The following is a 13,027-nucleotide window of genomic DNA, read 5'->3' on the forward strand; positions in this document are numbered from 1 at the left end:
ATAACTAGTAAACCGGGATGTGGATGGTGCTAATGTGGTAACAGGGGACCTTAGACAGAACCTAGAAGTAGAGACATGGAATGTAGCAATGGCGACACGCAAGTTTCAAGAACTTCACTAATTGTATAACATGTTTTCGTTTATTTAGAGATAGTGCAGAACCGGCCTTTCTGGCCCAATGAGCTGCATTGCCCAGCTACACACCTATTTAACCCTAGCCTAATCACAGGACAATTTACAATGACCAATTAACCTACAAACTGGTATGTCTTTGAACTGTCGGAGGAAACCCACCTGTAACAGAAAACTGAATTAAACAGAGATCTGGAATGTAGCGGGGATAATACCCAAGTTTCAGGAACATCACTCTGTTCACAAAACCATCCCTATGAACCTGAAAAGAACCCTTAAAAGCTAAATAAATCTAAGCTGCAACCTCAACGGAGTGCCAACCCAGCTCTTGTGTCACTTGTGACCACTGTTCCCTCTAAGCTATGCGGGTGCGCGGCTGTACGGTGACGGAAATGCCCCCGTGAACATAGCTGGTACTTTCTTTTATGTAATATTTTATCGAAGAGCTGCGCAGTCTTCGGGCGGTGTGAGAATTTCCTGCTCAGAGCAATGGATAGTTTGCACAGCTGTGGAAAAAAAACGGAGGGTACGTTGATTGCGATCCCAGTGAGTGCAAGATGTATCTCACAGGAGCTGGGAAATTAGGTTAGGTTAGATGGTACACTTTCTGTTAGCCTAGGCTCCTTGAGTCTTGTAAAATTCATTAGTTTTATGATCCTTTGCTTTATTTTTTAAAGATAATAACACTTCACCGCACTCACAGTGGGAAGGAAATTTCTAGCCCAGTGTTTTATTTACTGTTTTGTCAATTGTTTAAACACAATCACCTCTCTGCCCAAAAGGTCATGTGGATTTTAGTCAGATGAGGCCTCACTTGACAGAAAGCAAAGTCCTCTGAGCCTCTGGTAGATATAAAAGTAGGGCAGTCGATCTCTCAGGGCTGCATCAGCGTGGCACGCATCCAATACTCTGAGTGAAGTTGCCTCTGGCTACACCCGGCGCGGCCTGTATGCAGTCTGCTCGTCAGAGAGTGAAGACACGGGGAGCGCCCACTGCTCGAGGCTCCTCACGCTGTTTAACCTGCCACTCATGTCGAAAGGGCAATGAACTGACCATCAGCTCAAATGGGGTCGTCTTGCCTCATGAAAGAAAGCATCGGGAATGGGCCACCTGAGTCATTTCAAGATCTGTGCTGTTTCAGTCCCTCCAAAATAAAATGTCGAGTGTGGCTTTTCAGACTCCAGTACCTCCTCCCAGATAGTAGTAATGAGACAAGGGTGTATCCTGGAAGGTGAAGGTCCTTAATGACAGACAGCCAGCACAATCTAGAGGGCAGGTAACACTTGAAAGGTGAACTGTCTCCATTGCTAAGATTGATCACCTCTGATCAATTCTCTCTGATCTAGTTGCCGTTGGCAGCCTGTATGAAATGAATTATAGTCCCCATTCACCTCTGGCTCCAACTAAATGCACTTTTGAGAAAACAAAAATCATTTGCGGCCAAAGATTACCTGCAAATGGATAGAAAGCTAGCTCACTAAATAAAACTGATATTATCTCATAGTTCTTCTATTGATCAAAAGATGATTGCATTTAGCACTAATATGCTGCCTGCTCAGGGTCTGCACACAGCTTATTGATGCATTCAGTTGTCTGCTGCCGTGTTTTTATGGGTTTTGTAGAATGCCGTCTGCTTGCTGGTGCCATGTCAATCCTTCCCAAAGCCCATGGGATGAATCGAGTGGATAGACAAGGCAGCAAACCGCAGGGATTTGCTGATCACGGGTTGACAACGCAGGCTTGGCGGAATGGTGAGTTTTGTGGAGAGTGGGAGATTGGATGTGGGTCAGGCCCTGTCCTGTCTCGTGGGCGGACATTTATGGTCTCTAAATCAAAGGCGCGATGGAGTCATTGATTCATACAGCACCAAAACAGATCCAGGCCTACCATCAAATATGCACTTACACCAACCTCACTCCCTCTGTAAAGCAGTCAGCATAATCATAGACTCACTTGAATCAGGTTTATTATCACTGATGTACGAGGGGTGATTGATAAGTTTGTGGCCTAAGGTCGAAGGGGTCAATTTTAGAAAACCTAGCACATTTATTTTTCAGCATAGCTTCCTCCTACATTTACACACTTAGTCCAGCGGTTGTGGAACATATGGATCCCTTCTTTGTAGTAGTCAACATCTTGGACCTCCAGATGTGTCCACAGCAGGGGTGATTGATAAGTCCGTGGCCTAAGGTCGAAGGAGATGAGTTATTAGCTTCAAGCTTTCTACATAATCACTCAAAGAGTTGCACTGTGCGTGCATGTTACAACAGCTGTATAACTATACAAATGTAGGAAAAATAAATGTGCTAGGTTTTCTAAAATTGACTCCTTCTACTGTAGGCCACAAACTTATCAATCACTCCCTGTACATCGTGAAATGTGTTGTTTTGTGCAACAGTACTGTGCAATGAGTAAAAAATAACTGCAGCTGCAGTGGTGAACTGGCTTCATGGTAGTGGACTAAGTTCATCATGAACTTCGGTTCTGAGTGTTGCTTGTTTATATTTTATTGTTTGCAGAGTTAGTTTTCATATTTGGCACATCGTCTGTTTTTTTAATGGGTTCTATTGGGTTTCTTTTTTTTTTTGTGGCTGCCTGCTAGAAGACAAATTTCAAGGTTGCACATAATATAAATACTTGGATAATAAATGCACTGTGAACTTTGAACTTTGATCTGAGCATGAACAGTACCACAGTACACGTGACCTTAGTAAACCTAAACCAAAATTTCATTTTATTCTTTCCACATTCCTATCAATTTTCCTGGGATTCTACTACCAACACCACCATAGTGGGGCGGATCTCAAACAATAACGAGACAGAGAATTTAGTGTCAGGGCATCACGACAACATCCTCTCCCTCAAAATCCACGAAAACATTGACTTCAGGAAGTGGGGCAGAGTACACACCCCTTTATGTATCAGTGGAGATGGTGGGAGGTCCTCTCATTGTTGCCTTCAGGAAGAAGGTACAGGAGCCAAAGGACTCACGCCACCAAGTTCAGGAACAGCTACTACCCCTGAACCATCAAGCTCCTGAGCCAAAGGGGGTAACTTCATTTAACTTCACTTGAAATGTTCCCACAATCCATAGACTCACTTTCAAGGACTCTTCATCTCATGTTCACGATATTTATTGATTATACATTTATCATTATTATAATTTCTTCTTTTGTATTTGCACAGTTTGTTGCCTTTTGCACATTGGTTGAACCTCCAAGTTGTTGTGGTCTTTCATTGGTTCTGTTAAGGTAACTATTCTATAGACATACTGAGTATGTCCACAAAAAAATAATCTTATGGTTGTGTATGATGATATATACGTACTTCCGATAATAAAATTTATTTTGAACTTTGAGCTTCAAGTTCCAAGTTGTAAAAATCATCAACAATTCACCCAGGTGCAGTCATGTGGGCGTCGCAGCCAAGAAAGCACGCCAACAGCTCTACCTCCTCAGAAGACTTGGTCATTGTGAATTGTCCCGTGATTAGGTTAGGGTTAGTCAGGGTTGTCGGGGTTGCAGGGGCGATGTGGCTTGAAAAATCAGAAGGGTCCACTCTGCACTGTATCGCTAAAGAAAATAAATCTGGCAGGTCCCCGATGACCTTCACCTATTTTCATACAGAGTCTAAGCCAAAGTGCTAAGTATGTAAACTATAAACAACCTTGAGATTCGTCTCATTACAGATAGCCACAGTACAAAGAAACCCAATAGAACCCCCAAAAAAAGACTCAATCATCCAATGTGTCAAAAACAAACCATGCAAACATCAAAAGCAAGCAGGCAGCTAAGCTACACGAAAGTGAGTCCACAGCCACAAAGCCGGTCATCGCTCCAGCTGATGTAGTAGCTCATTACATGCAGGCCACAGCATCAGCTCAGCACAGAGACGAGTAAACCTCGTAGAGCAACGAGCTGAATCAGTCTCTACTTCTCCAGTTTCGACACCCCTTTCAATCTAGCCCGGTGCTTAAATTGTTCAAACCTCAGATCGCTCCTTGGTCTTGGGGAGGCCCTCCTGCTTTGATACACTCTCAGGCTTGGATCCTGCCCTCAACTTGGCCCACCCTCGACCTTTCCAATTAGGCCCGTTTAAATCAATCAAACCTTGGGTCTGCATAGGAAGGCATTCTATCCAGATACATCATAGCTTGATACGGCAATTGCTCTGCCAAGACCATAAGACTCCGCAGAGAGTATAGAACACAACCCAGTCCACCATGCAAACCAACCTCTACTCCACTGAGTCCGTCTGCATTTCCCACTGCCTTGGGAAAGGAGCCAACATGATCACGGACCCCTCCCACCCCAGTCATTCCCTCTTTCCCCTCCCCACCCTTCCAGTGCCTCAATGCACTGTGTCATGATCAGAGCCTGCAACGTGCTGCCAGGGAAAGCTGTGGAGTTATTGAGTAAGACTGCACAGAAACAGGCCCTTCTGCCCAATGGTCCTACCATGATAGACCATTTGCCTACCTTTTCCCCACATCCCTCTAACCCTTTCCTATCCATGTAATTAACCAAATGTGTTTATAACGTTGTTACTGGACCCACCTCAACAACTTCCGCTGCAATTTATATGACAAACAAGAGAAAATCTCAGAAAATCCAGAGCAACACACACAAAATGCTGGAGGAACTCAGCAGGCCAGGCAGCATCTATGGGAAAAAGTACAGTCGACGTTTCGGGCCGAAACCCTTTGTCAGGAATGTGTTTCTGGTTTCTGGTTGTTCCCGGTTTTATTGTATTTTGTGTGATTTTTGATCGGGCGGACTGGCTCTGCGGCCTGTAGTCAATGAGCAACTGAGTGCTAAATTGAACTCTGAAATAAACTCACCATTCCTAGACTGTTTTGAGGACTGTGCAGTTTGATGTTCAATTGGCTCGTTTTTTTTTTGCTGTTTACATGACTTGCTCTTTTTTTAGTGCATCGGGTGTTGGATGCTTTCTTTGAACAGTTCAGTTCTATGCTGTTTCTTTGTTTTGTGGCTGTCTGTGGGAAGACAAATCTCAGGGTTGTATACTGCACACATACTTCGATGAGAAACGTACTTTGAATCTTTGGTAGCTCACCCATATGTGACCTGAGGGGCAACTTCTTTGCAAAGATGCTTCTCCTCAATTCCCTTTGAAATTTTACACCTCTCACCTTAAACTGATACCTTCTGCTTTTGGATCCCTTTCCCTGGGGAGAACAGTGTACATTCACCCTATCTTGGCTCTAATGTGGTGGTGGTGGAAGCAGATACCATATTGATGTTAGAGGCCTTTAGACAGACAATGGACATGTAGGGAAAGGAGGGATATGGACTATGGGCTGAGAGAAGGGATGAGTTTAATTTGGCTTTCTGGTTGGCACAGACATTGTGGTTTGAAGCGCCTGTTCCTGTGCTGTACTATCCTATGCCCGACCTACTGTATGTGTCAGGATTGAGTTGCATGGCCTCAGTTGTAGTGAGGATTAGGTCTCAAGTCTTGGCATTGCCTGCTTACAGAGAAAGGCATCAGAGATGGTGCACACCACCAGAGGCAGTGTGGCGGGTGTCCAAGTGCCCCGGTGTTTGCTCAGCAAAAGACGAGCTACATTGTGTTGGTCTGCAGACTGCTGCAACATTCACGGCCTCAGGCATTGAACTACATTTTTGTGTGTGACTGTATCTTACTGCTTCCTTATATGTTCTATGTGTGCCTTGTGTTCTGTATGACTGTTGGTACTGTGTTTTGCACCTTAGCCCCGGAGTAACGCTGTTTCATTTGGCTGCATCCATGGCTATTCATGTATGGTTGAATGACAATTAAACTTGAGCTTGGAGTTGAACTTGAGCAAGCTGCAGGAACTGAACTACAGGTCTGACTGGCTCCCTAGCCCTGCAGCTCACACGCGTCAACACAATTACTATTTAAATGTGATGGGGGTTTCTGTTTTCTCCAGACACCCCTGAACCATAGATAGAACATAAACTTCATTGAAAGATGTCTCACAGTCCACTTGTGGCTCCCAAACAGAACAACTCATTAGTTCTATGAAGATACAAGAGACTGCAGGTGCTGGAATCTAGAGCAAAAATATCGATGGTCCATTTCACTCCACAGATACTACCGGACCCACTGAGTTAGAGTCATAGAATCATAGATAGCTACAACACTGAAACAGGCCCTTTGGCCCATCCAGTCCATGCTGAGCCATTTAAACTGCCTTGTTCCATCGACCTGCACCCAGACAAGGTTATGGAGTCCATCCAGCACTTTTTTTTCTTGCAACTCACTAGTTCCATTCCTGCTCCTCCTCTGTAACCTTGGAAACCTTTCTCCAGAGCATACTTATCCAACTCCTTTCTGGTGCCCTCCCATTGGGCAGAAGATACAGAAGCTTGAATGCACTTGCCACCAGTCTCAAGGACTGCTTCTACCCCACTGCTATCAGATTATTGTACAGACTTCTTGAACGATGAAGGTGGGCTCTTGATCTCTTGAACTCTCAATCAACCTCACCGTGGTTGCCTAGTATGATAAGCTAGGACTCTCGACCTCACAATCTACCTCATTACGACTTTGCATGTTATTTGTCTACCTGCACCGCTTTCTCTGTAACTGTATAATCTACAATCTGCTATTGTCTTCCTTTTTACCACTTTGATGTACTTGTGTATATCATGATCTGTCTGGACAGCCACATTTCGCTGTACCTTGGTACATTTACAATAATAAGCCAATAGCCAGTTATACGAGCTGCTATGAATGGGACAGTCTGAATTAATCCACTAGCAACTGGAGCAACTTCAATTTTGTGTGAAACCGATTTCATTCTGTCTAAGCCAGAACTAATGCCGGTGTTGCAGTATGCACCCGACTGCACTGGCCTCCCAGGGCTAGCACTCCGATTCTCTGGAGTACAGATAGCTGGAGCGGTCCCTTTAAAGAGTCTGGCCCACTCTGCAAATTGACACCAAGATTTTGATATTTAAAGAGCACCTGAGTTTAGGCTCTGTGCTCAATTGTCAGTTCAACTTTGGTTCAGTCTGCGATTCCCGTCTCATTTGGATTCTCGTCTAGCTTTGTCAGGTTCTCGTCTAGCACCTAGTCGAGAACCCTGTTCTTGTCTCAGTCTCAAAATCGTGCCTTGATTCGAGTCTCAGAATTTCCATTTCTTGGGCTCTTACCATCCTCGCCTAGGCCCCTCATCACATGCCAGTTGCACTAAAGTAGAACAATCCCGCACTGCCTGTCCCTACCTCCTACCTAAGATCCACAAGCCCAAATGCCCCAGTAGATCCATTGTCTCCCCTTTCTCCTGCTCCAGTAAACTCATGTTCTAATACCTCAACCCCACTTCGTTCTTCCTTTTTTTAAAGATTTCTTTCCAGTCCTGATGAAGGGTCTCGGCCTAAAACATTGAGTTTTCATTCCCTCCATAGAAGCTGCCTGACCTGCTGAATTCCTCCAGCATCTTGTGTGTGTGTGTGTGTTGATCAAAATGATTGCGTAAATTTCAGTAAGGTCCCTCACAGTTTGCAACACAGTTCACAACTCCTCCCTCGGAGTGTCAGACACCCTGAGCCAATAGGCTGGTCCTGGACTTATTTCCACTTGGCATAATTTACTTATTATTATTTAATTATTTATGGTTTTACATTGCTATATTTCTACACTATTCTTGGTTGGTGCAACTGTAACGAAACCCATTTTTTTCTTCAAGATCAATTAAGTATGTCTGTCTGTCAGTTTCCTTAGCTCTAGAGAACATGTGGGGTTCAAACTGTCCCATCCCAAGGGTCTGCAGAACTAAGCTCCCTCGGGTCCACTGAAACTACCCCAGTCCACTAGATCTTTCCTCAGAGCCAAAAGCTGTCAGTCAAAAGTGTGACTTTTTTCCCTTTATTCTGGGCACCAAGGAGATGCCTATACAGTGTGGCACAGTAGAGGGGGCACCATAGCAGCTGGTGTCACGCTTTACAGAGCCAGCAATCACTGATCGGGGTTCAACTCATACTGCAATCTATCAGGAATTTCTACATTCTCCCCACGATCACGCAGTTTCCTCTGGGCACTCCGGTTCCCTCCCGCATTCCAAAAGACGTAGGTACGTTGTGGGTATACTATGGTGGTACCAGAAGCATGGCGACTTGTTCCCAGCACGTCCTTGGACTGTGTTGTTCATTGACACAGACTACGCACTTCTCTGTACATTTTGATGCACGTGACAAATAAAGCTAATCTTTAGTCTTAAGTCTTGTTCTTTTCTGCTCTCCTTCATTATTATTCCGTTCACGTTCACTCAGCTGGTGACTGTGGAAGATCAGATCCCGTACAAGACAGCAAGAAATTGGCCAAAAATATTTGAAGTAGTAAAGGCACTAACAGCCAGAAACCGGTGCCAAATATGTCCTGTATTGTAACAAGGGGACTTTGTTCATTAGAACACTTGCTGCTAGTTTACTGGCTACCAGGAGAAATTCACTTCCCACAGCTAAAGTGTCTAATTGGGTGGTGAGGTGGAGATACGTCTCTACCAAAGGAGGTGTAAGGTGCTCTTTCCCTCTGCTGTCCTGCAGGTCACCCTGTATCACCTACTTAGCACCCTGATTAGGGTCACATGAAGCCATGGGAACAGGTGGTGGATGGTCGTATCAGCAGCCGGTGCAGATCACAAGTCCCAGTTATGCGACCACTGACCCAGGTAGACAATCTCTGAAGAGTATTGATAATGGCTGGGGTCACCAGTCTTGTAAAGACACCGCCCAGGAGAAGGCAATGGCAAACTGCTTCTGTAGAAAAACTTGCCAAGAACAGTCATGGTCAAAGACCATGTACGCCCATGTCATACAACATGGCATGTGATGACACTTACAGGCTGTCCTTAGCACATCCTTGGACACATTTCACTGTATGTTTCGATATTTCCCCGGATATGTCACAAATAAAGCTGATCTTTAATCTGCAACACACCTCACCAAGGCAGGATATTCAAGGTCCAGAGAGTGTGCTGTACAGTATTTCTCATGATCTGGTTGATAAGCACTAATACTTTCAAAATTTTTTCCTAAGAGGTGACCTCTGAGCCAGATAACATGGCAGGTGTAAGATGATCAGATTGATTGTGTCCGTATTCTGCAGAGAAGTCCTTTATAAAGAAGGTTTCGACGTACCGATAAAATAAACAGATGGTTTCACCTGATGCAACTTGTTATATCCTTAGCAAGGCACACAAAAATGCAGCAAGTCATGGAACATCCATGGAAATGAATAAAGAGTGGGCATTTTGGATGAAGTTTCTTCTTCCGGAAGAGAAGGGAAAGATGCCAGAAGATAAAAGGTGGGGGAGGGGAAGGAGGAAAGCTAGAAGGAGAGAGGTGAAGCCAGGTGGGTGGGAAAGATAAAGGGCTGGAGAGGAAGAAGCCTGATGGGAGAGGATCCATTCCTCCTCAGACTTTGAGGAGTGTAAGATGGATCTGGATCTGTACTCGCTGAGGTTTCAACGAATGAGAGGGGATCTTATTGGGTGGAGTTCATCTCGAAAAAATATCGAAAGGTCTAGATAGGTTGGATATGGAGACGATGTTTCCTGTAGTGGAGGAGTCTAGGACTAAAGGACACAGCCTTAGAACAGAAGGATGTCCCTTTAGAACAGAGATGAGGAGGAATTTCTTTAGCCAGAGAGTGGTGAATCTATGGAATTCATTGCCAAGAACAGGTGGGAAGCCAAGTCATTAGGCATATTTAAAGATGGGTCCTTGATTAGTAGGAGTGTCAGAAGTTATGGGGCAAAGGCAGGAAATGAGATTGAGAGGGAAAATAAATCAGCCATGAGGGAATGGTAGTGCAGACTTGATGGGCTGAATGGCCTAATTCTGCTCCTATGCCTTATGATCTTATGGACTTGATTTGATTTCAGACAAGGAGCTTTGAAGTGTCTGGTTCTGTCTTTGATATTATGTCACATTGTATACATCAGATTTAAATTTCGGGGGCCAGCAACTTGTGACATGCAGTTGGAGAGTACACTGAAGAGATGAGCTGTCAAAAACTTTAAAGATGACTGACGATTTCTCCTTCAGCTAGCGTTACTAAAAACAAGTTGGCTAAACCATTATCTCTGAAGTGTTACTGTAAGTCGGCTGCAGTGCTGAAGTGGCTGCATGGTTATGGACTTATGGTTATGGTTATGGAATTCTACGGTCCATGTTCTATGGATTGTTTATTTGCTTTTTAAAAATTGTTGGCCCAATATTTTTCTTTCTTTTTTGCACATTACACGTATGACTGTCTTTGTGGTGTAACTTCTGTAAAGAAAATGGTTAATAAATCAAACCTAAACTGAAACTCTGTTTGTGCACCACTCTCTGTAAACTGTATAGACTGTTGTGTGTGGAAATCCCAGGAGATCAGCAGTTTCTGAGATACTCAAACCACCCCATCTGGCACCAACAGTCATTCTATAGTCAAAGTCACTTAGATCACATTTCTTCCCCATTCTGATGTTTGGTCTGAACAATAACTAAACCACTTGAATTTTGGATCTGTATTCCCAAATCCCTTTGTTCTGCCACACCCTTTGGTGCCCTGCCAAACACTGTGTAAATCCTACCTGATTTGTCCTCCCAAAGTGCAACACCTCACACTTGTCTGCATTAAATTCCATCTGCCATTTTTCTGCCAATTTTTCCAGCTGGTCCAGACCACTCTCATTATCAAGGCATTTTCACCCACAGAATTGTCACTCACTGGATGCTTTTTTTTCTCGCACCATTCTCTGTAAACTCTAGAGATGGTTGTGCATGAAAATCCCAGGAGATCAGTAGTTTCTGAGATACTCAAACCTCCCTGTATGGCACCAACAATCATTCCAAGGTCAAAGTCACTAAGATTATGCATTTAATTTGAAAGGGGGACAGTTTAACTGGGATTTGATAGTCTACTTATTTTTTTACAGAGAAATTGGAAATCATCTTAAAATTAGCCATTTCTGCCCTGGAAAAAATCGGTGGGTGTTCTCTCGATCTATGCACCTTCACCTTGTACCCCTCTAGCAAGTCACCTCTCGTTTCCATTCACTCGACAGACAAAAGCCCCAACTCAATCAACCTATCCTCATAGGACATGCTCTCTAATCCAGGGGCATGCTGGTGGGCTGAATGGCGTGTTCTTGTGTTATATTATGTTCTATAATCTCTAATACAAGAGATCGAGAATTTGAATGAAAACAGGAAAGGCATGCAGGGAAGACTGAGGGTCAACAAACACCCTGCAAAATTCCCCTGTCCTTTGGAGAAAGACATCAGTAATGGAAGCTCTCAAGTTCAAGTCAAGTTGAAGTTTATTGTTGTAGATACTCATACCCAGGGTATAAAAGCCATGAAAATTAATCTTTGCAGGAGCAGCAGTCTACATTACATGGTGTGGACAGATACATGTTAACATCAAAGGTCGAGGTTCAAAGTAATGTATTATCAAAGTACATACGTATATGTTGTCATATACAATAACTTGCAAAAGTTATTTTGCAAAAGTGTTGCACACACACACACACACACACACACACACACACATGCACACACACACACACGCACGCACCGCACACGCACGCACCGCACACACACGCACGCACACACACGCACACACACACACACACACACACACACACACACACACACACACACACACACACACACACACACATGCACACACACACACACACGCACGCACACACACGCACGCACCGCACACACACGCACGCACGCACACACACACACACACACTGTCTAAGACTTTTACACAGTACTGGAGTCATTTTATGCATTGCACTGTACTGCTGCCACACAAAAAAAACATGTCATATGTGAGTGATGATAAACCTGATTCTGATATGGGTCTCTGTTGTGGACTGAGAGTGGGAAGGGGGCAGAGGGAGGGGAATCATGGTTGGGAAAAGGGGGAGGAAGATGGGAGGGAGCAGGAAGCACCAGAGAGACATTCTGCAATGATCAATAAACTGATTGTTTGGAATCAAACAACCTTGCCTGTTGTCTCAGGGCTGGGTGTGTCTGCACCTGCATCATCCTGACCCCTGGCACTCTGTCTCTGCGCCCCCCCCCCCTCCCCCCGCCCCGTGGTGCTCCACCTTCACCATTTCCAACATTCTTCGTTCCTGGCAGATTTACAAATTCGCTCTCCTCTCCATGTTGATAAATACAGTACTGTGCAACAACTCTTGGGCACTAGTTATATATATATATATAAGAAATAATAATGATAATTAAGCAATAAATATCGAGAACATGAGATGAAAAGTCCTTGAAAGTGAGTCCATAGGCAGACTATTATCTGAATGAGGAGAAGGTTCAAACATCAGAGGTGCAGAGGGACTTGGGAGTCCTCATGCAAGACTCCCAGAAGGTTAATTCACAGACTGAGTCTGTGGTAAAGAAGGCAAATGCAATGTTGGCATTTATTTCAAGGGGAATAGAATATAAAAGCAAGGAGATAATGCTAAACCTTTATAAGACAACAGTAAGGCTGCTTTTGGAGTACTATCAACAGATTGGGCCCCATATCTCAGAAAAGATATGTTGTCATTGGGCGGAATCCAGAGGAGGTTCACGAGGATGATTCCGGGAATGAAAGGGTTAACACTTGAGGAGTATTTGGCAGCTTTGGGCCTGTACTCACTGAAATGCATGGGGATGTGGAGAGGATGTTTCCTATGATGGGGGTATCCACCATAGGCAGAGCTATTTTGAGTCTCAAAATATATATTTTTTTTGAGGCAGAGCCTCAAAATAGAGGGGGGACCTTTTAGAACAGAGGTAAGGAGGATGTTTTTTAGCCAGAGAGTAGTGAATCTGTGGAATGCTCTGTCACAGACCACGGTGCAGGCCAAGTCTGTGGGTGTATT

This window comes from Hypanus sabinus, chromosome 9, assembly GCF_030144855.1.
Source record: "Hypanus sabinus isolate sHypSab1 chromosome 9, sHypSab1.hap1, whole genome shotgun sequence".
NCBI classification, from domain to species: Eukaryota; Metazoa; Chordata; class Chondrichthyes; order Myliobatiformes; family Dasyatidae; genus Hypanus; species Hypanus sabinus.